General features: G+C 35.1%; 1 pseudogene; it reads left to right on the forward strand.

Moving 5' to 3' along the window:
- The window catches only part of LOC139890430 (glycerol kinase-like), a 194,473-nt pseudogene that overhangs the window by 49,074 nt on the left and 121,339 nt on the right, over positions 1-24,060 (forward strand).

Consider the following 24,060-nt stretch of genomic DNA (forward strand, 5'->3'; position numbering starts at 1 on the left):
ACACTAATGTTTCTTATTTACATGTAATGATAAGTAGCCATTTAAATAGGAGCAACATTGTATGCAACTCAGGCCTTACACTTTCGTTAACCGTCATTCTCCAACTTACCCTAATTTTCTGATTTCCTGAAACCGTTCCTTTATTCTCATGTGTTAGCCTCTTCTGTACCCTCGCTTTGTACTAGCTAAACTAATGAATTGCCTTTCATGTGATGCAAGGTGATGTAATCCAGTTGACCGCTAAGAGCAACGTTGCTCACCATTTCATCCCTCGATTGAAGGAGGGATCCGTCTACTTGCTCAACCACTTTGATGTGGTCCGCAATAAAGACGAGTACCGTATTATGAAGGACAACAAGCTGCTCATTCAGCTCACCGGCTCCACGTTCCTAAGAAAACAGCCCGCACGTGACGAAGCTTTGTTTGTCCGTCATCCCTTCAGCTGCATTGAAATGGAAGACATGGAACTCACTTCGGGCAAATACGTCATCGGTATAACTTAATTACCCCTACCCAGTTCTTTCCCTACAGTTTATTGTTCTTTTAGCTTACTAAAAAAGTGGACTCTAAATGCTGTAGACGTAGTTGGGCGTGTCCTGAACGTCGGGGAGCCCCAGACACAGAAATCAGGGGCGGTCATTCTAGAATTTGACCTTGCTAATGAAAGGTGCTCAACAATCTAAACTCTAACCCATCTGTCAATAGGTATCTGTATGTTTGTTTCTAATCTTTTGCTTTTGCATAGGGCTCGAAGAATGAAAACGGCACTTTGGGGAACCTTGGGTCCGTCGTTTGTGGAGAAGATGCCTGCTGCTAATGCTTTGTATTGCATCATTCTGACCTCCGTGTCAGTCAAAAAGACCTTCAACGGTACCCTTTCAACATAGCGCTTTCCAATTAATTCGAATCCTTAATGCCCTGTTTATATCACTGTGTTTTTGCTAATTGCAGGCAACCTATCTCTCTCGAGCACCTCCGCCACCCAAATTATCAATGACATCCAGATTCCGACGCTTGCGAAGTTCCTAGAGAAAATGAGGTTTTGTCCACACTAATACTAAGATGTCATATTGACATTATTCACTGGTTTGCTCCAAAATAATTCCCACCGTGGTTTTTGCAGTGGCGTTGATCTCCCAGCCGACGTGGAAGACACTTCTGCAGTGTGGCAGCTTCCACCACCAAAAGAGGGAACGCTTTCTGAGCTGATTGCAATGGTGCGGAAGGGGAAAAGCACATCGTACGTAGCACTGCGCCTACGACCTCACCTTCTGTAATCAATTGAAATGCACAGCTAATTCTGTTTGGTTTTTACCTTTACATTACAGTCGGACGATGTGTTCAAGTGCAGAGTCGAGATCACAAACATCCGCCTAAAAAACAGCTGGTACTACAACACTTGCAGTGTTTGCAAGGCACGGAAGGGGATCTCACGAAAGCATAACCAACACTGGTGCGAGTCGTGCAGCGATGTTATCCCAGAACCACTATCAAGGTATTCACTTCGACACTAGAAACGTTTACAAATGTGATGCTTAACCACCTGAGCTTCCTTTCTAACAAAGGGTTTGTCACACGCGTTTGAATGTTTCAGGTTTCGTGTGCAATCTGATGTCACCGATGGAACTGCGTCCACAGTTATTGTTCTTTTCGATGAGACAGCTGAGGAACTAACAAACACCACTGCAGCAAGGCTGTTGCTCGAGCTAGATGCGGTAAGCCTCTATTTTTAATAAAATTCACACTTTAATAGGTGTTTAGTTTGCTAACGTGTTGCGGATTAGGAGACTTGCAACACGGTGTTGCCGAATGCACTCGCTAATCTCCTGAATACCAAGCAAGTCGTTTTGTTGAAGACAATATCCTATTTTGAGCACGGACCATATGAGAGTTTCAACTGTGTTAAAGTATACCCTCACGAAATTGCTGCCGAGAACCCACCCACTGAAGATTCGGGAGACGATTTAGGGCCTGCAACCATCAACAAGGCTTTGAAACTGGTCAGCCCTTCCCTTTCAGCAGCAAAGGCCGCAAAGAGAACCATAGAAGTTCCTACTCCTTCAAAGGTTGCAGAGCGTGTCACCCGTCACAAGTAAGATGTTAATTATATTTGTATTCACATAGGACAGTTACATGTATTGCACCAGACCTACACGCACAACTAAAATTGTTATCTTTTATGTTTGTGACCTTCATACACCATCGTTATTCTTATATACACCATTATGCTCCCCCCGCAGGTTTGTTGTTACAAGTGACACTGAGGATGAGGATGGGATAGCTGGAGATGACACAAATCCCAAGACTAGCGTTTGTACTGACGCATAGGTTGTTTTTTAGTGATAAATAAAAAGGGTCAGCCTGTTGACTTTAAAAATTTCCATGTTGGTTTTCTAAGACACTTTTTGGGTTTCATGTGTTTTTTTTGTTTCCAAGCTACTTAAAATAATAAAGTGCCTCAATAAAAGCAATTTTTGCTTATACATCGACAGCCTTCATTTTCATTATGTTTGTGTTGTGTTGGTTGATTTTTAAATGCATTACACTCACATCATTTGTCTATGGTATTCCCAAATCAAGTGCTATGCCTTTTTGCGTATAGCGTGAAATTGCCATAATGCGTTTTATAGGTGACTGGCATGTCACCTTCTTAACTGAGTCAGGATGTCGTTAGAAATATATCTAGCGATCACAATGTCGCCATTCAAAAATAGACTTTGTTAATGTGTGTGCTCATCTCAGGTCTAAAGTGCAGGTTCTTACCAAGAGTTTTTTAAATGTGCAGGTTTGAACACAGGCTACACAGCCACTGTATGTGTAGGTGTTGCCAGATATGTGCAACATGCTACATATCTTGGATGATTAGTAAAGGTATGTAACTGTGAATCAAATCGTAGCCCATGCTAAGTTTTTTACAATGCCACAACATGAATACAAAACGCATTGTATACCTTGCTTACGAATTGGTTTTCATTTTCCATTGTACGTTTTAGGCGTTTAGTCATAGAACTGAGCAAACCTCCATTGTATATGTATAAGTGTTGTATGGGTTTATTGTTTGATATATAGTGTTTAGATGAGCTAGAGCTTCATCAATTGTTTTTAGTAGTTCAGTTTATGTATATATACATATATATATATATATATATATATATATATATATATATATATATATATATATATATATATATACATACATACATACATACATATATATATATATATATATATATATATATATATATATATATATATATATATATATATATATACGTATATAGTACATCTATGTTTGAATACATAAACACAAATAATATATAGACCATCTTGAAGTAGGTGGAAATTTTATGACGTCCAGTCACTGTTTTCTCAGATTTCCTTTCCTGTGTGCAGGGACTCTCATTGCCAAAAACTGGGAGGCACGCAACCGACCCTTTGTAAACACCCCATCCAAGTCATCAGGTAATTACACGAGGTTCGTCATTTTGAAACGGGTCAATAGAATTTAATATAAGTTAGCAATTACACATAGCTGAGCAGTTGAGAAAATTTGGGATCATGGTAAGAAACTCTAAACATCATAAAACTACCGATGTTGGAGGGATTAACAATGAAATCCCTGATTTGAAGGGTAAATATAGATTTGGAGATGATTATTTGTGAGCCAAAATCCTCCATGTGGTACATCTGTTGCTTAAAGAAAAAAAAACCTGGCACTGCTTACCATTTTTCGTATATGTTACGGAGTAATTGCATAACTTCGTGCTTTCGGTTTATAACACTAATTTAATTAGTTTTGTATACTGACAATATGATTGTGCTTTTGTCTTATTAGGAAACTAAAATTAGGATCTGTATATTAAAAGATTTTATTAAACTTTCTTTATTATTAGGGAATTGCTTATGTCTTATAATATGCAATTAATTGGAACATGTTAAACCAATTAATTTGTAGTATGACATCTCATTACGATAATCGGAAAACCTTTTAATGGTGTAAACTTTCTTCCTTTGTTAAGGATCTGTATATTAAAAGGTTTTATTAAACTTTCTTTATTATTAGGGAATTGCTTATGTCTTATAATATGCCATTAATTGGAACATGTTAAACCAATTAATTTGCAGTATGACATCTCATTACGATAATCGGAAAACCTTTTAATGGTGTAAACTTTCTTGCTTTGTTGCTGATTTTGGTATGTACTGGTGTCATAATTTAGTTGCTCCTATGTATTTATTCATGATCTGATATTGTGGAGTTATTTGAACTTTTCCTGATTACTTCTCAGATTGTTGCGAAACCTGAGCTTCTTTAACCTAAAAGGTAACTGAATTATATTTATTTATATAACTTTTATAATATAATCAGTTTACAAAACTAATATTATTGTGGACTATTACTCTGCGTTTTATGCTCTTTCACTGATTATTTTTGCAACCTTATCAGAAGTGTGTAATCTCGCGATTACTGTACCAAGTTATCGGAAGGTCTAAACAAGTTATTGTTTTGTTATTACTTTTGTTTAACAAGGTCTATTCAGGTTGATATTCTTAACAAGGTCTGAACAAGTCTCTATAGACCTGCCCGGAAACTGGGGTTTAAATTGTTACTTGCTACCTTCGGTTTCTAAAATTCCGTTTATAAGTTCTATAGAATCTATGAATGCATTTATGCTATTTTGACTATGTGAATCAACGGTTAAAATATAATATATTTGTTTATATTATTGTGGTATAACAGATTGATTTGAGCTATAATTGATGAACATGTTAAGAATTTTTTTTAAACATGTATGTGATTCTGTTTACAGGACCGTTTGTGCTAATTATTACATATTAATGGCCAAGCTTTCCCACTTTTTATTTGCCTAGGAGGGAGGCTTCGAGGAAACATGTTGGTATAATTTAGCACTCTAATTACACGCATCATATGGGTTTGTCTTTTGTCTCAAATGTTTCCAAAGAACCGGGTCAACTGGGTTGAGAGTTAAGTTTATTAATGACTGCACCCTTTCATGTTTCCCCTTCACAATTACTACTCTTAAACTCTATAACTTATATGCAATACTATTAATATTAATTAGCCTGGCAATGTTAACACCCCTATGAATACTAACAGTCCCAGCTGTTACTTTCTTGAACAGCCCTATAAGTATACTTTGCACATTCTACCAGCTCCTCATCTTACATGGCTTCAACTACATTGCCCTCCCCCTCTGCCCATATTTCCAAAGGAATGCCCAGTGTTGTCTTCACCATTTAAACTTGAATTATTTTCCCATTCAATCTTTGATCAATTTTTTTTTACAGGTGTTTGGAAGCATCTACAGCTCACGGATTTACTCAATGGACCCATATCAATTCACACTTCAACAGCACCTGGACCAAACGGGCGAACGCAGGTGTTCTGTGGGCTCATAATACGTGACCCACCGTACTTTCATCCAGGTTTATCATCGTCCATCCTAAAATTTTATACCTAATATAATATAACATTTGTTTCCTTGAACGTTCCAAAGTTTCATGGTAGAACCGATTAAAACAGATGGTTATTAATTGTTGATATGAATTTTGTTCGTTTGCTTTGTAAAGATATAACAACCTAAACTCATTTAATATCATAATTTGGCTATGGTTTAAAAAAGAAAAAAACGTGTTAAACTCGGGCTACTCTAAAAGACCATGTACTATAAGAAGGAGTTATTTTTCAGGTTGTCGTCATGTTAGATTGTGATTAGTTAACGGGCATTATACCATTATTGCTTTGTTTGTACTTATACAAAACACGTTGACATGATATGACTGCCAATTTGTGTAGCTATAATTAAAAAAAAAAAACCCAGGCAATACAAAATTACTTATTTATGAACGGTACATTACTTACTCACTGTCACTGTTCACCATAATTTGTATACTCAGCTATCGCCAATTTTTGCCAATTTGTTCAGGAAGTACAAGTATTGAGGAACAAGTATACAATAACCCCACCATCAATACCACCCCTCTGGACTCAGGTAATAACACCCCTCTACAAAAAATATGTGTATTTCACTTTACGCCCTCGACCCTCATCAGCCTGCAACTGTAGTTCTCCCCAGGTAATTGGTCAGATTGTCGTCATGTTAATTTGTGATTAGTTAACGGGCATGATACCATTATTGCTTTGTTTATATTTATACAAAACACATTGACATGCTATGACTGCCGTTTCGTCTGCCTATAATAAAAAAAACGACAATACAAAATGACTTATTTATGAACGGTGCATTACATTCTCACTATCAGTGTTTACCATAATCTGAATACTCAGTTATCGCCGATTTGTTCAGGAAGAACAAGCGTCCAATAACCCTGCCAACAATAGCACCCAGCTGGACTCGGGTAATAACACCCCTGTACAAAAAATTGGTGCATTTTACTTTACACCCTCGGCACCCATCAGCCTGCAACTGTAGTTGAAAAATGACGTGGCTGATGCTGGTCATTTTCTATTCAGCCCCTACCTTTACAGTCCTATGTCATCCGACTTCCGTTTTGGCATGTCCCATGTATATAGAGATGTATAAATATGTCTATGGTTATAAATATATACACGTAAATAAACGTATCTATGAATATATAGGTAAGAATATATATATGAATAAAAATATATGTTTTGATATGTGTACACCTGAATATATATATATATATATATATATATATATATATATATATATATATATATATATATATATATATATATATATATATATATATATACACACACACACACACACACACACGCACACATGGATGGTTTTTAATATTTTCCCGATTACCAGGTGGTTTAGAGCGGATTCAACTCTCGGATTTCCTAAAGGGCCCGATGACAATTTATACGTCATCAAAAACATCAGGTTCTGGAGGGACACTTTCGTTCGGTGGCCTGGTCTTAAATACCCGACATTACGTACACCAAAGCGCAGGTGCCAGGATAGCAACTACAACAGCCAACAGTTTACCAATTTATACTCTGAACCATCCAGGTACCCCTGCACTATGCATACAACTACCCTCTATCCCCTTTTTTAGCGTATCTCTGCCTTTTTTGCGTTTATCTGAATTTAGTAACAGTATCTATTGGCTTTCCTGATTGGAACCAGATTACTCTCTGCTGCCTCTATCGAGTTTGTTAACTGGTCACCTATCCCTCTACTCATCAACAACAAACACACATAATGGAAAAAGCCAAAAATACTATTGTCTGAAATTGACTGCCCCTTCCGAGATGAACACAGATACACGTGACCCATCATATATTTGTAGTCCTCAGGCAGTTACCCGAAAGGCCGGATGTTCCCCAGGTAACTTGAGAAATTTTACTCCATCTTCAAAATATTCCACTCTTTAACATAACACCCCCTATTTACTCCGTTTATTTATATTGTCCCAGCTGCGTTGACTACGGATCCAAGAGTTTGTACGAAACGTCCAATAACACCCGCATCCACCTCGGCAGGTAATCATTCCCACATTAAATTATTTACAAATGTTGTTGTTTATTTAAAATTACCCAAATTCCGATAAACGGCAGCCTACGCCAAGCAAACTTCATAGATTATCGTATATTGGTTCCCATGTGTATGCCTGCTAAATTCCCTTCTACTTCCTATATAATATATGTTAATGTATCTTTACTGCTGAACAGTGTTTTGCTAAATTTGTGTACGCTGTGCATACGATGTATGATGTGTAGATGATTTACGTAAATTTGTATATCCCATTAATTGTTGAAAAATAGTATTGTTGACTAAAGTTATCGATACACAATTAAACAGCGCCAATAATAGAAAAAACGTAGTAAATAACCGAGTTATTTGTAATTGTATTGTGCTGAAATGTGTTTATGATATTTCCTATGCATGTGATAGTTTATAGGTATTTGTTGTGGATGTGTATATGATGTTTCATTAATAATCTTAATAAATTAATATCTTTAGTAGTAACAATAGTTTTGCTAAATTTGTATATGCTGTGCATACAATGTCTGATGTGCATATGCTGTTTCATGCGATGTCTGATGTGCATAGGATGTCTGGTTCCCATACGATGTCTGATGTATATATGTTGTTTCATTGGCACTGAAAAGTGTTTTGATAAATTTTTTTTTTACAAATCTTGGATAAAATTATTACTATTTTGAATAATCTAATTTGAAAAACCCCTGCTACTTCAATCCACCAGGCACACATGTTTCTTATCGTTCAAATTATTACTATTTTGAATAATCTAATATGAAAAACCCCTACTACTTCAATCCACCAGGCACACATGTTTCTTATCGTTCTCATGGACCTCCTTCGTTTAAGTGCCGGAACTGTGACGCAACAATGTGGTATGAAGAGCGGAACAACAAGCCAAAAAACACTTCCAGACCATCCTTCTCAATGTGTTGTCAAAATGGAAAAGTCTTACTCCCACAGCTCATGCCGTCTCCTCTGTTGTTACAGACATTGCTTGATTACAATGATTCTACATCATCTAAATTCCGAGAACAAATACGCATATATAACAGCATGTTTTGTTTTACATCTTTTGGGGCTAAAATAGACCATTTTGTTAACTGTGGCCGAGGCCCGTATACATTTAGGATAAGCGGGTAAACCTATCATAAAATTGGTTCACTTATACCAGAGGCTGCAGGGACACCAAAATATGCACAACTATACTTTTATGATACACAAAATGAAGCGAGGAATCGTATGTCCACTTTCTTAGGCCATGATTCTAAAGAGACAGTTGATGAAACCCTAACCAAGAATCTCATTAGCATGCTAGATGAGTACAGTGCTGTAGCAAAGGCATTTCGTATGGCAAGGGATTGGTCAAGTAATAACCCAACGTTAGATTGTGAACTACATTTAGTTGCTAAAATTACCAGCTCACACGACAATATAATGCACCCAATGTTGGTGAAATAGCTGCGTTACTCACTAGCGACTTTGGCCACTGCAATTCTTCACGAGATATCATTGTCCAAAAAAAGAATTGTGCCCCGAAAAGAATATCAGAGCTACATCAACTTTATATGGCTTTGCAATACCCTTTACTATTTCCATACGGTGAAACCGGATATCACGAAGCGATACCATATAATAATAATAGCGGGAAAAGGCAGACTGCCAGAGGTTACGTCACTATGCGAGAGTACTATTGCTATAGAATTCAGCATCGTGAAAATGAGGGCACAACTCTCCTAAGAGGTGGTCGATTATTCCAACAATTCTTGGTCGACGCATATACATCCGTTGAAGAACAAAGATTGCAGTGGGTAAGACATCACCAAAATGAGTTGCGAACCGACCTATACAATAATGTTTGTGATGCTGTTACAAGGGGCAACACGTCAGCGGCATCAATCGGAAAGAGAATTATTTTGCCAGCTTCCCATACAGGGAGTCCACGATATATGGTCCAAAATTACCAAGATGCAATGGCTTTATGTCGGTAATTTGATAACCCTGATTTATTCATCACCTTCACTTCTAACCCAAAATGGCCCGAAATTGATGGAATGCTCTCCTATGTCGACGGTCAAAAGACACCAGATCGCCCTGAGATTGTCGCCCGAGTATTCAAACAGAAACTAGATGCTCTGACAAATGATATCATGAAAGAACACATATTTGGCACGTGTCAAGCAGGTACTATGAACACCTACTTAAGCATTTCCACTTACGCATAATGCCATGTTTTTTTAATTTGATAATTTACCGTTTTAAGAACCACCCACTAGGTTACATATATGTTAACAACCCCTTTAACCCCATATGTTGTTTCAGGCCTCTACATTATCGAATTCCAAAAGCGCGGATTACCTCATGTACATATGTTAATATGGTTGACACGTGATTACAAGTGCAAGACACCATCAGACATCGATGATCTCATATCAGCAGAGATACCCTCTCAAATACACGATCCTGAAGGGTTTAAAGCAGTCACTGAATACATGTTGCACGGACCTTGCGGTGGTTCACATATGGATGCTCCTTGCATTATTGATAGGAAATGCTCAAAACACTTTCCTAAACCATATTATGCAGAAACCACTATTGACGAAGACTAGTACGCCAATTATAGGCGTCGCAACAACGGAGTCAAATTTCGCAAGAACAACACTAACCTTGATAATAGTTTTGTTGTCCCCTACAACAGATATTTGTTGCTCAAGTACAACGCCCATATTAATGTCGAATGGTGCAATAGATCACGCGCAATCAGGTACTTATTCAAATACTTAAACAAAGGTCCGGATCGAGCAACAATAGTCATACAAGAAAACATGATCCCCAACGAAAACTCAACAGTGCAAACTGTTATTGACGTTGACAAAATTAAGAATTATTTGGATTGCCGATATTTATCACCGTGTGAGGCCGTCTGGCAATTGTTTTCGTTTGACATCCATTATTCAAGACCATCAGTTATCAAATTGTCATACCATTTGCCTAATCAACAATCAGTGACATTGCGCGATTCCCAGCAACTCCTTCCCCTTCTACACAGAGAGAGCATTAAAGAGACAATGTTCACCCAGTGGTTTGAACTTAATAAACAGGATGAACATGCGCGCTCCCTAACTTATGCAAAAATCCCCAAAGATTATGTGTGGAACCAAGACGCCAAAATATGGACCCGCAGAAAACAAAGAACATGCATCGGACGTATTGTCTATTCAAATCCTGCATCAGGTGAACGTTACTACCTACGGATGTTGTTGAACATAGTTAAAGGTCCCCGTTCCTTTGAGGAAATTCGAACTGTAGATGGTACATTGCACCCCACGTTTAAAGATGCATGCTTTGCACATGGTTTGTTGAACGATGATAAAGAATGGACAGAAGCCATCTCTGAAGCAAGGCTATGGGCAACAGGTTCGCAACTGCGAGACTTATTTGTAACCATGTTACTCTTTTGCAATGTAAGTAAACCACTCACACTATGGGAACTAAATTGGGAAGCTTTATCAGAGGACAATCTCTATAAAAAAAGAAAAATATTCAACTTCCCAGATTTGATCCTAACCGAGGCTCAGCTTAAAAATTATTGCTTAGTTGAGATACAAGGCATTTTAAATAAAAATGGCAAATCCTTAGCTGACTTCCCCGAACTTCCGCAGCCGGACCAATCAATGCTAACCCAAATGGATAACCGTCTAATACGCGAGGAATTAAACTACAATATAAAAGAAATGACTACCTTACATAACACCCTTTTCAGCTCACTCAACCCAGAGCAACTAGAAATATATCTCCAGGTCATTAACGCTGTTCATAAACAACAAGGTGGTCTTTTTTTTTATATGGTCCCGGCGGCACCGGGAAAACATTCTTATACAATGCCGTCCTCGCAAAATTAAGGTCAGAAAGGCTAATTGTGCTCGCAGTTGCATCTTCGGGTGTGTTTACCTTTAACTATATATGATTGCCAACTCATATTGAAATGTCCCGTTCTTATTGATTAAAAACGTTCCATATTAATTGATTTCGTTGCGAGGTTTTGACCTCTATATGAGACGTTTTTCAAAGACTGCATTCATTTTTAAAACAAACCATAACCTTTATTTCATAGGTAAAGGTTTTAAAAATCTTTACGTAGATTATCAAATAATGATAATCTAAAATATCCTGTTTACACACGACCATTACATAATGGTTTACAATACAAATATGTTACAACAAAATAAGTTTCTTGAATGCAGTTTTTACACAATATCATACAAGCATGGACTCCAAATCTCGTCCTTATTTAAGTATGCGACAGCGGAAGCTCTTAATAATCACCTGAGAATAAACATGCTTAAAACGTCAACAAAAATGTTGGTGAGTTATAGGTTTAACCTATATATATCGAATCATAATAATAGACCACAAGATTTCATATTTCAATACACATCCCATACATAGAGATAAAAATCATTCATATGGTGAACACCTGGTAACCGACATTAACAAGATGCATATAGAAGAATATCCCCATCATTCCGGGACACCCTTCGGATATGATATAAATTTCGAAGTACTAAAGCATCCGGTACTTTGGATGGGGTTTGTTAGGCCCAATAGATCTATCTTTAGGATTCGCGTCAATTAGGGTGTCTGTTCCCTAATTCTTAGATTACCAGACTTAATAAAAAGGGGCATATTCGATTTCGATAATTCAACCATAGAATGTAGTTTCACGTACTTGTGTCTATTTTGTAAATCATTTATAAAACCTGCATGTATTCTCATCCCAAAAATATTAGATTTTAAAAGTGGGACTATAACTCACTTTCACAGATTTTTACTTCGTCGGGAAGTAAGACTTGGCCACTGGTTGATTCACGAAACTATAACAATATATACATATATATCAAAGTATGTTCAAAATATATTTACAACACTTTTAATATATTTTGATGTTTTAAGTTTATTAAGTCAGCTGTCCTCGTTAGTAACCTACAACTAGTTGTCCACAGTTAGATGTACAGAAATAAATCGATAAATATTATCTTGAATCAATCCACGACCCAGTGTATACGTATCTCAGTATTGATCACAACTCAAACTATATATATTTTGGAATCAACCTCAACCCTGTATAGCTAACTCCAACATTCACATATAGAGTGTCTATGGTTGTTCCGAAATATATATAGATGTGTCGACATGATAGGTCGAAACATTGTATACGTGTCTATGGTATCTCAAGATTACATAATATACAATACAAGTTGATTAAGTTATGGTTGGAATAGATTTGTTACCAATTTTCACGTAGCTAAAATGAGAAAAATTATCCAATCTTGTTTTACCCATAACTTCTTCATTTTAAATCCGTTTTGAGTGAATCAAATTGCTATGGTTTCATATTGAACTCTATTTTATGAATCTAAACAGAAAAAGTATAGGTTTATAATCGGAAAAATAAGTTACAAGTCGTTTTTGTAAAGGTAGTCATTTCAGTCGAAAGAACGACGTCTAGATGACCATTTTAGAAAACATACTTCCACTTTGAGTTTAACCATAATTTTTGGATATAGTTTCATGTTCATAATAAAAATCATTTTCTCAGAATAACAACTTTTAAATCAAAGTTTATCATAGTTTTTAATTAACTAACCCAAAACAGCCCGCGGTGTTACTACGACGGCGTAAATCCGGTTTTACGGTGTTTTTCGTGTTTCCAGGTTTTAAATCATTAAGTTAGCATATCATATAGATATAGAACATGTGTTTAGTTGATTTTAAAAGTCAAGTTAGAAGGATTAACTTTTGTTTGCGAACAAGTTTAGAATTAACTAAACTATGTTCTAGTGATTACGAGTTTAAACCTTCGAATAAGATAGCTTTATATATATGAATCGAATGATGTTATGAACATCATTACTACCTTAAGTTCCTTGGATAAACCTACTGGAAAAGAGAAAAATGGATCTAGCTTCAACGGATCCTTGGATGGCTCGAAGTTCTTGAAGCAGAATCATGACACGAAAACAAGTTCAAGTAAGATCATCACTTAAAATAAGATTGTTATAGTTATAGAAATTGAACCAAAGTTTGAATATGATTATTACCTTGTATTAGAATGATAACCTACTGTAAGAAACAAAGATTTCTTGAGGTTGGATGATCACCTTACAAGATTGGAAGTGAGCTAGCAAACTTGAAAGTATTCTTGATTTTATGTAACTAGAACTTGTAGAATATATGAAGAACACTTAGAACTTGAAGATAGAACTTGAGAGAGATCAATTAGATGAATAAAATTGAAGAATGAAAGTGTTTGTAGGTGTTTTTGGTCGTTGGTGTATGGATTAGATATAAAGGATATGTAATTTTGTTTTCATGTAAATAAGTCATGAATGATTACTCATATTTTTGTAATTTTATGAGATATTTCATGCTAGTTGCCAAATGATGGTTTCCACATGTGTTAGGTGACTCACATGGGCTGCTAAGAGCTGATCATTGGAGTGTACATACCAATAGTACATACATCTAAAAGCTGTGTATTGTACGAGTACGAATACGGGTGCATACGAGTAGAATTGTTGATGAAACTGAACGAGGATGTAATTGTAAGCATTTTTGTTAAGTAGAATTATTTTGATAAGTGTATTGAAGTCTTTCAAAAGTGTATAAATACATATTAAAACACTACATGTATATACATTTTAACTGAGTCGTTAAGTCATCGTTAGTCGTTACATGTAAGTGTTGTTTTGAAACCTTTAGGTTAACGATCTTGTTAAATGTTGTTAACCCAATGTTTATAATATCAAATGAGATTTTAAATTATTATATTATCATGATATTATCATGTATGAATATCTCTTAATATGATATATATCCATTAAATGTATTTACAACGATAATCGTTACATATATGTCTCGTTTAAAAATCATTAAGTTAGTAGTCTTGTTTTTACATATGTAGTTCATTGTTAATATACTTAATGATATGTTTACTTATCATAGTATCATGTTAAATATATATATATATATATATATCCATATATATGTCATCATATAGTTTTTACAAGTTTTAACGTTCGTGAATCACCGGTCAACTTGGGTGGTCAATTGTCTATATGAAACATATTTCAATTAATCAAGTCTTAACAAGTTCGATTGCTTAACATGTTGGAAACATTTAATCATGTAAATATCAATCTCAATTAATATATATAAACATGGAAAAGTTCGGGTCACTACACATATTACCATTAACATATTACCTACTACACAAAAAACATTTCATACATGCTACCCCTACATACACTAACAAACCTAAACTATAGGTATCGCATCATTGCTATTACCCGAAGGCCGGACAGCACACAGTCAATTTGTCATCCCTCTTGAATTAATGGAAAACAGCACATGCGGAATAAAACAACAAACACACTTGGCATCACTTATTCAAGAAGCCCGTTTAATAATTTGGGATGAGGCGCCAATGACTCAAAGGTTCACTTTCGAGGCCCTAGATAAAACTTTGCGAGATATTTTAGGGGCGAAGGATGATAGAAACAGATCAAAGATTTTCGGAGGTATGCCTGTCTTACTAGGTGGCCACTTTAGACAAATACTTCCAGTGATACCAAAGGGCAAAAGACAAGAAATAGTCCATGCATGCATTAACAGGTCTGAATTATGGCAACATTGTAACCTGCACACACTATCCCGCATTATGCGGGTGAACGAATACACTCCAGATGGACATCTTGATACACGAAAACAAAACTTCAATAAATGGGTACTAGATATAGGGGAAGGTAAAGTTCCTGCAATTGCTAAAGATGGGGAGGATGAGCTAACATGGATAAAAATTCCCGAAGAATTCATTATATCTTCCAGCAAACCCCCGATTGAAACGATCGTTGACACGATATTTCCAGATTTCCCCGTTAGACTGGAAGATGAAGATTACTTGCGAGAGAGGGCTATTTTGACACCAAGTGAAAGGATCCGAAACTAATCATCCGGACGTTGTCCATATTGATTACAAACGAATTACAATAGTTGATAACATTGCGAGGTACTTGCCCTCTATATGATACATCTTACAAACGTTGCATTTATTCTTAAAAGGCAATCTATAGTTACATCCATAATTGACATATTCGCCTGACATTTCATAATATTCAAATGACCTAAACCGCCATTTACTTAATAATAGTCTCTATGAACTTCAATGACTCGAATGCAACGCCTTATGATATAAGTCCTTAATGGCCTCAAGTAGTATCCTTAGTACGAGATAATGCACAGCGGAAGACTTAATTCATACCTGAGAATAACATGCTTTAAAATGTCAACATAAAGTTGGTGAGATATAGGTTTAATGTCGATAGCGATATAAATATAGACCACAAGATTTCATATATAAACATTTTAATAAAAATATTCTAAGTGGTTGAGCACTTGGTAACCATACTTAACAATTAATCACGTCGCATATTCCCTTTAATATGAAATCTTACTACAATGTACCAAGTGTAGTCACGAAACGAAGTACTGTGCAACCGTTGAATACTGGTCGTCCAGTCCGGTTGGGGTTGTCAGGCCCGATAGATCTATCAACAGGATTCGCGTTTACAATACCGCTGTAAATATTAGTTACCAAGCTACAGGGAAGTATGCCAGTGGTACAACTCAACGTAGAATATATTTTTCAGTTACTTGTGTCCATAACGTAAAACATAAAATACATGTATTCTCATCCCGAAATATTTAGAGTTTAAAAGTGGGACTATATACTCACTTTCGTCTTGAAGATATATATAATTTGACTTGGTCTCCGGTTGATATCACGAACCTATCCATATATAATATATCAATACCTTTTCTTTTTAAACAAACGTCACATATATATACTTGTTATACTTTTAATACTTTGAATAATTCCTTAGTCCGTAGTTAGCAGCTCGTTGTTAGTAATTCAATTTTAATGGTTCATTTTTAGATGTTTAATATACCCGCAATGAAATAAATAAAACCCCCAACGAAATAAATAAAACCCCATCGTATATGTATTGGTCGAGATTAATCTTGACCCACGGTACCGGTGTTGTCAAATGACGTGTTGCGTACATAAAGTACCGGTGTTGTCAAATGACGTGTTGCGTACAAACATGGGATCTTATGATTAATCTTCTCGTGTTGTTTACGGGTGATCCTGAACCATATAAAATTGAATTATAAGTACATATATATAAAATATCATGTTATCTTAGAAATATGTGATTTATTTAATTTTTCCCAATTAATCCCGAAGTTAAACAAGTCTAGGATAACCAATTTTGTTTCGGTCATAGTTTCTTCGTTACAAATCCGTTTTCGTTGATTCAACTTGCCATCTCCTTGGATCGAGTCCCTCTTTAAGACTATGAACTGAAAATACCTTGGTTTGTATTCAAAATCACACGGCATAGGTGAAACTTTAGTGAAACTTATGAAGTTAAACATTTTTGTTACAAAAAAAAAAACACTTAATGACCATTTTTCTAAAAATACTTATACTTTGAATTAAATCATGAAATTTTTATGTGTTAACATATTTATAGTAAAAATCATTTTTTCCAGAACATAAACCTCCAATTCAAAGTTTAAGATAGTTTTTAATTATCCAACCCAAAACAGTCCCCGGTTACACTCCGACGTCGTAAAAACAGTTTTTAAGATATTCTTTGAAAAACCAAGTTATACCTTGTTAAGTTAGCATATATTTAAGTTATATTACAGGTCTTGAAGTATTTTAAAAGTTAAGTTAGAAGGATCTATTTAGTTTGCAAACAAGTTTGAAAACTTTCAAACTATGTTCTTGTTGTTAAAATTGTATACCACAAAATATGATAGCTATATATATATGAATCGAATAAGGTTATGAACATAGATACTACCTCAAGTTCCTTGGACAAGGTTGCTGTAAAAGAGGAGTAAAAAGCTAGAACCAAAAGGGTGATGGAATTGGATGAAAGATTGGAAGTAAGTTTGTGTTCTTGGAAGGATTTCTTGAAGTGTTTTTGTATGGTTTTCTTATGGTGTTTAAGTAAGGTTTTTGAAGCTAAATGATGGGGAAAATGCTTGGAGATGATCAAGTATGAAGTTAAGAGTATTTTGAGAGAGAAATGGAAGTGTAAGTATGAGAAAATGGGGTGAAGAAATGGTGTGCATGCATAAAAACGTTTTTAGGTTATAAAGGAAAAAAAAGATACCTAACTTTGTTTTCTTGCTAAATAATTCATGCTACTTGACAAATGGTTGGTTCCACATGTTTCTTAATCATTTAAGGCTGCTAAGGAGCAGATTTTTATTGGTATATACCAATAGTAAATACATCTAGAAGCTGCGTATGATACGGGTACATATACCCTAGGTATACGTATAGAAATCTTTGAGAAAACGGAACGAGGATTCAAATATAGATATCTTTTGTAAATATACTTATATTGTTTTATGTATTTAAGTCTTTAAAAGTGATTAAATACATTACTTATACGATATATGTATAAACATTATAGGTCATAAGTATTTAAGTCAAATAACGTTACGTATGGTTATCGTTTTGAAAACTTAAGTTAGTAGTTTCAAAATATACTTATAACTTATTGTTATTAATACAAAATGAGATATTAAAACATTCTTAGATCATGTTAAATATGTATATATACATATATATACACAAACGTATAATTATCATATATTGTATAGTTCGTGATATCATCGGTCAAACGTTGTGTAAAACTCTTTTCGAAAACATAAGTCTCAACAATTTGGATTGCTTATCATGTTGGTAAGGTTTAATTTATGTAAATATTAATCTTATAAGTATAGAACGATCGAAAAAGTGCGGGTCAACTTTAGGGTTTTTGCTTATCGTGTCGGAACCATATAGAGATTAGAGTTTAAATTTGGTCGGAAATTTCCGGGTCGTTACACCAAGAAATGACAATGCGGATGAGATTAATAAACATATGTTCAAAAAATTACAAGGAGCAACAATGACATACAAAAGCTCTGATGAGATTTGCAAGGGATCAACCAACAGCATGGAACAACAACAAACATATCCCGTGGAATACTTAAATACGTTAAACTTCCCAGGTGTTCCTCCTCACAAACTTAAGCTAAAATTAGGTCAACCAGTTATGATGTTACGAAACCTATGCCCAAGCGCAGGTCTGTGCAACGGAACACGTCTCATCCTAACAGATTTCCAAAAGTTTGTTCTTCAAGCCCGGATTATAACAAGCTCGCATATAGGAAAAACAGTCATCATTCCACGAATTGTTCTTACGTCGGCCCAAACAAAATGGCCCTTTGTGATGCAACGAATTCAATTCCCAGTCAAGCCCTGTTATGCAATGACAATAAAAAAAAGCCAGGGATAATCTTTAAAATATGTCGGTCTTTACCTACCTAAACCAGTTTTTAGCCACTGACAACTATATGTTGCCCTATCACGAGTAACCGACCCAGCTGGTTTAAAAATAGTCATGATAAATGATAGCGACGAACGTTTAAAGGGTCACACACGAAATGTTGTCTACAGGGAAACTTTCTTCAACTTGAAACATGATTCATAGAGGTATGCTTACTACTAATTTCAATCACTTAATTATTTCATCTCAAACAACTGGATTTGATGTTATTATTCCACAATGCAGATTACACACATTTTCGCACCCCCGCACCAGCCTTCGCGAGGTATTTTATTAGCATTTTACTTTCAGATACTCATTAACTTTATTAGTTGTGCACATAATGACATTCATTGATTTGAATTCCCTCATTACCATAGATATATTACACCGAAAAGGGCATCGGATTTGTTCCAAAACATCAGCTGCTACTAAAGCCGAAGGCACATCAACAGTGGACTAACTATGTCCATCAATCCCTTTTTCATCCTTTATAATACAAGTGTTATAGTTTTTTTTGGTGTAATCATTTGTATGGTTGTAGATAAATAAATTAAACCTCATTTGTCTTTCATATATTTCTAACTTCATACTAACTCAATATGATTGTCGTTAAACCAATTACCAAAGGAATTACCCCCTTTACCTGATTGCTATACGACCCACCCCCCTAACCACAAACCATACAAGTGTTCGTGCAACGCACGGGCACTGCAACTAGTAATATTAATGAATGAATCCTGAGAGAAACTTATAGGTCTCTAGTTAAGTGTAATTAAATGCTGGATTTAATTAAACAATTTTATCTTTTGAACTACCCACAATTAGTTGTGTCTATCTAAAAGAATTAAAATCGTACCAAAGGGCCATCAGCCTAGCACTTTCGAGGGATTTTTGGATGAATGGTATGTTTTTGAAGGGTGTTTGTAGAACAGGGCACTTTTTAAGTACTCATGTTAAACAAAGAAAACCCGGTGTTGGCAACACCGGGTCTTGTCACATCATAAAAACATGAAATACTAAAATGATTTGTACGGTTTTTGTATAAAAAATGGAAAAACAAAGAAGTCAATTTGTTGCCACGTAGGCAAGACCCATTGTTGCCAACACCGAGCTGAGTTTACTTGTTCTACAAAAATCCTTGAATAAATACATTGTCCAACAAACACCTTTCAAAATCACAAAATTCAACCAAAAAATTCAGGTGGCCCTTCCAACCAAGAGGTTGAGGGTTCGAGTCATGAGATGGGACAATTGTATATACTTGTGTGGTAGTGGGTGTGTGTGTATTGCCTTTGATAAAATATCTGAGAGGGTTGTTTTGAATACGTTTGATTCAGAAAGAAGTTAAATTCATGTTCTCCAGGTTAGTCAAATGGGCTAAGTATGTATTGGAAAAAAAAAAAAAAAAAAAAAAAAAAAAAAAAAAAAAAACACTGATTGATTCAATAAATCAAACAAAAACTCCAACCAATTACAAAGAAAGAGAATGTTGTGAATCCACTTTGCATGAATGCTTTTGTAAATTGGTTGTCGATAGACGTGCAAAGTATTTCAACCAATTATATTGGATGGATGTACGTACCTTGAGCTGGAAATGATTCAAAAGAAAAAGGATTGAGCTGAAGATCTAATACTTGGAGTGATGGAAGAGCATTTAAATATGTTATAAGGCTTTCATTGAAACGATTATTCGCAAGATTTAACACTTTCAACTTCTTTGACATGAATCTCTCTTCAAAACCTACACTTATCCAAATTCTAAATGCCAACATACATAATTAAGGAAAGCAACGATAATAAATATACGTATAAGTCGACTCTTCCAATATTGTGTTTGGATTTATGAGAAACAGACTAAACTAACTTGTTAGTAATTTTTAAAATTTCTTTCGTATTTTAGGTGTCCTTGGACAACAATAAAATACTCAATCCTACAAATGAAATGTGAGATATGAGAAGGTAAGATGTATATAATCGATCATTCTTCTTAGATGAAAAAGGATGTCGATCCTCAACCTATGGGTAGAGAAAGGTCTCCCTCTAGAGAGACTACTTCTAAAAGGAACTCCGGTTGAAATGAAATAATTAAGGAAAAAAAGCGCATACATATGTGTTAACATATTTAAGATGGTGCAAGTTGTGTTAGCCATTGACCAAGTGAAATGGGGTTATTTAAAGTTAATGTTTAATTCCTTACACAACACATGCTTACTAACTAATACCAACCCAATTCCTAACCCCTTACTACATCTATAGGATTTCACTAACCAAGACACAACCTTTGATTCAAGTGTGTGTGAGAGCTAAGATTGTAAACACACACACACACACACACACACACAAAAACATACATACATACATCCATAACAAATTTCTTGAGCCCAAAATCCTCTCAACTGTAGCTACCAACTGCTCTACCCTTGAAAACCATAGTTGCCGCCATCACCACCTTACACCACCATTCGACATCCTCCTTCACCTAATTTACTTTCTTTTTTTTTTTAACTTGTTTTTTTTTCGTTATTTAGTTTAAGAAAGCTGTGGAATTTCTCTATGAATTTCGCCACACATATCATGTAACAAGAATCGAAATAGATATAATTGTTCATCAAATTCACTCCCCTGTTCCAACTTTTTCGGTTTAATACTGTAGACATGAACTAGCACGAATATATTTGTTTACAATATGAGAATGCAAATAAAAAAAACTTAAACATCCCTGTTATGGTGAAATTACTCGTGTATTTGATCTCAATGCATGTTGCAAAACATGAGGTAACATGTGTAAGTTAAATTAATGAAAATCAGAATGATTACCATGCATTTCTAGGGTACCATGAGGTCCATGATATTTACAGGAGGTGAGATTCAATACATCCAAATTTTCCAAAGCTGCACATTCTACAATAAATGCAAAAGGGCATGTATAAGCCTCTTGATAACATATATGCATGTACATGTGCTATCCAGAAAATTATAGGGCGAAAAAGATACCATGAGCTGGAAACTTTCCTTCCAATCTATTTTAACTAAGATCCAGAACTTTGAGTGAAGTAAGCGCACCCAAAGAAGGAAATACCCTATTTGTAATAAAATTCATGTCGAGGTCCAATAATTCTAGGTTTTTCAAACTCGAAAACTTTTCAAGTCCTGAAACAATAAATTAATATCGTCGTTTCAATAGGTTGACTTTCGAAATATGTTTTCTAATAACAGAAAGTTAAATGACTTGTGACTGGCATATATATCTTCGATTCACTACAACAAAATTATACACCCATTTTACTAAATATTTAAACAGTTAAAAGCGTGTAGAGAACTGAAGTACACGCTTGGCTAGGGTGTGAGCAAAGGAGGCGTAACAAATTTTACACGAGTGCTCACGTTTTCAAGTGTACATATACTAAGAGAATCCTCACACTTTTAAATGATTTTGTAGATTTTTACACTTTTCAGCGTGAGGAATCTAAACAATCTACTCACAGTTTTAAATGTGCAATTTTTACTTTAACACTTATAAGTGTGTAGTAATATATATATATATATATATATATATATATATATATATATATATATATATATATATATATATATATACACACACACACACACATATATATAGGGGCAGGATCAATGGGGAAGTAACAAATCGGGGGGAAGCAGGAGGAAGCAAAAAAAAAAAAAAATTCGTTTTTTTGGAATTTTTTTTTTTCCGACATCAAGATCACACGAAAATATGAACATTTAGAAGAGACACTTCGTGATGAATGTTATTATTTAGGCGGAAAAACGATCGACAAAAATAACATTCAAGATAATATTGTTCGTGAAGAATATGAACGTTTTTTTCATGTTTTGTAACATCCTCAATCGGTCCTAGCTGTAAGATTACTTATTTACCCTTAAGTTCGTGTTGATTAAATATATGTTTGAATTTTTAAGTTAATATTTATTATTAAATAATAATGTGGTTAGGACTAGTTTGTGACAAGGGTCACAGAACAGGTTTGTTTATTTAATTTGGACTTCGTTTGGGTTGTCAAATGATGTACGAAAGATATCAGATAACTGATAAATACCCGTGTGTTGCACAGTGTGGGAATAAACCTCACTTAAAAGACTTGTGGTGTGTTCTTTCTTCCATTTTCTAGACTTTTCCAAATACACACACCGTACTTTCATCTTCACCTAACCAAAACCTAATTGCTTGATCTTGTTCTTGAGCTTAAATAAATCATATCATCTTGTTCTATGTGATTTTGTGATCAATTTAAGGTAAGCATCTCTTAGATTCATGTAGTGATTCTTGTTGAAATTGGGTTTTAGTGTTCTTGAGTAAAAGTTAGATTTTGATGCTTGAATCCTAATCTTAAGTGTTTGTTGTGCTTAATTGATGTTAGAAATATATTCTATATAGTTTATATGATGTTTTGGGAGTGGTTTTGGTGTTAAATCTTGCAAAAATCGAGTTTTTGGGTCAAAATGGCAAAAATCAGTTTTTGGTAAACTTGAAAAGGTTGTAACTTTCTAACCGTAACTCCGTTTTTGATGAATAAACTATCGTTGGACTCGTCTTGAAGTTTACTATCCAATGATAAGGTTTTGAGAAACTATATCAAACTTTATTTTGGTCATAAAAAGGGATTTTATGGTGTATGTCATGTTCTGTACTCGTTTGGTGTCGTTATTGATTGAGTTTATGATGTGGGCTTATCATATAGTGAATATATGATGATATAGGTTAACTTACTGTATAAATTGATGATTACGTTGTACATTTGGAATTGAAACCCGATTAAACAGTTGCTGCTACTGTTCTTCATCACTCGCACGAGTGAGCCTTCACTCGTACGGTTGAGGTAGTCAACCGTGTGGTGAACCGTGCGAGTGAATGGTGATGGAAACTTATGATTTGATTATGATGATACGCACGGTTGAGAAATGACTCGTACGAGTCACTGGTCACGCGTGTGATGAACCGTATGGATCATTTAATCCATTGATGGGTGTTTAATCATAGATCAAACGTACGAGTAAGTTGTCACCCGTACGGGTGAGTGTTCTCAAATGTATGAGTGAGAGTGTTACTCGTACGGTTGATGGAT

This window comes from Rutidosis leptorrhynchoides, chromosome 2 (genome assembly GCF_046630445.1).
Source record: "Rutidosis leptorrhynchoides isolate AG116_Rl617_1_P2 chromosome 2, CSIRO_AGI_Rlap_v1, whole genome shotgun sequence".
Taxonomy (NCBI): domain Eukaryota; kingdom Viridiplantae; phylum Streptophyta; class Magnoliopsida; order Asterales; family Asteraceae; genus Rutidosis; species Rutidosis leptorrhynchoides.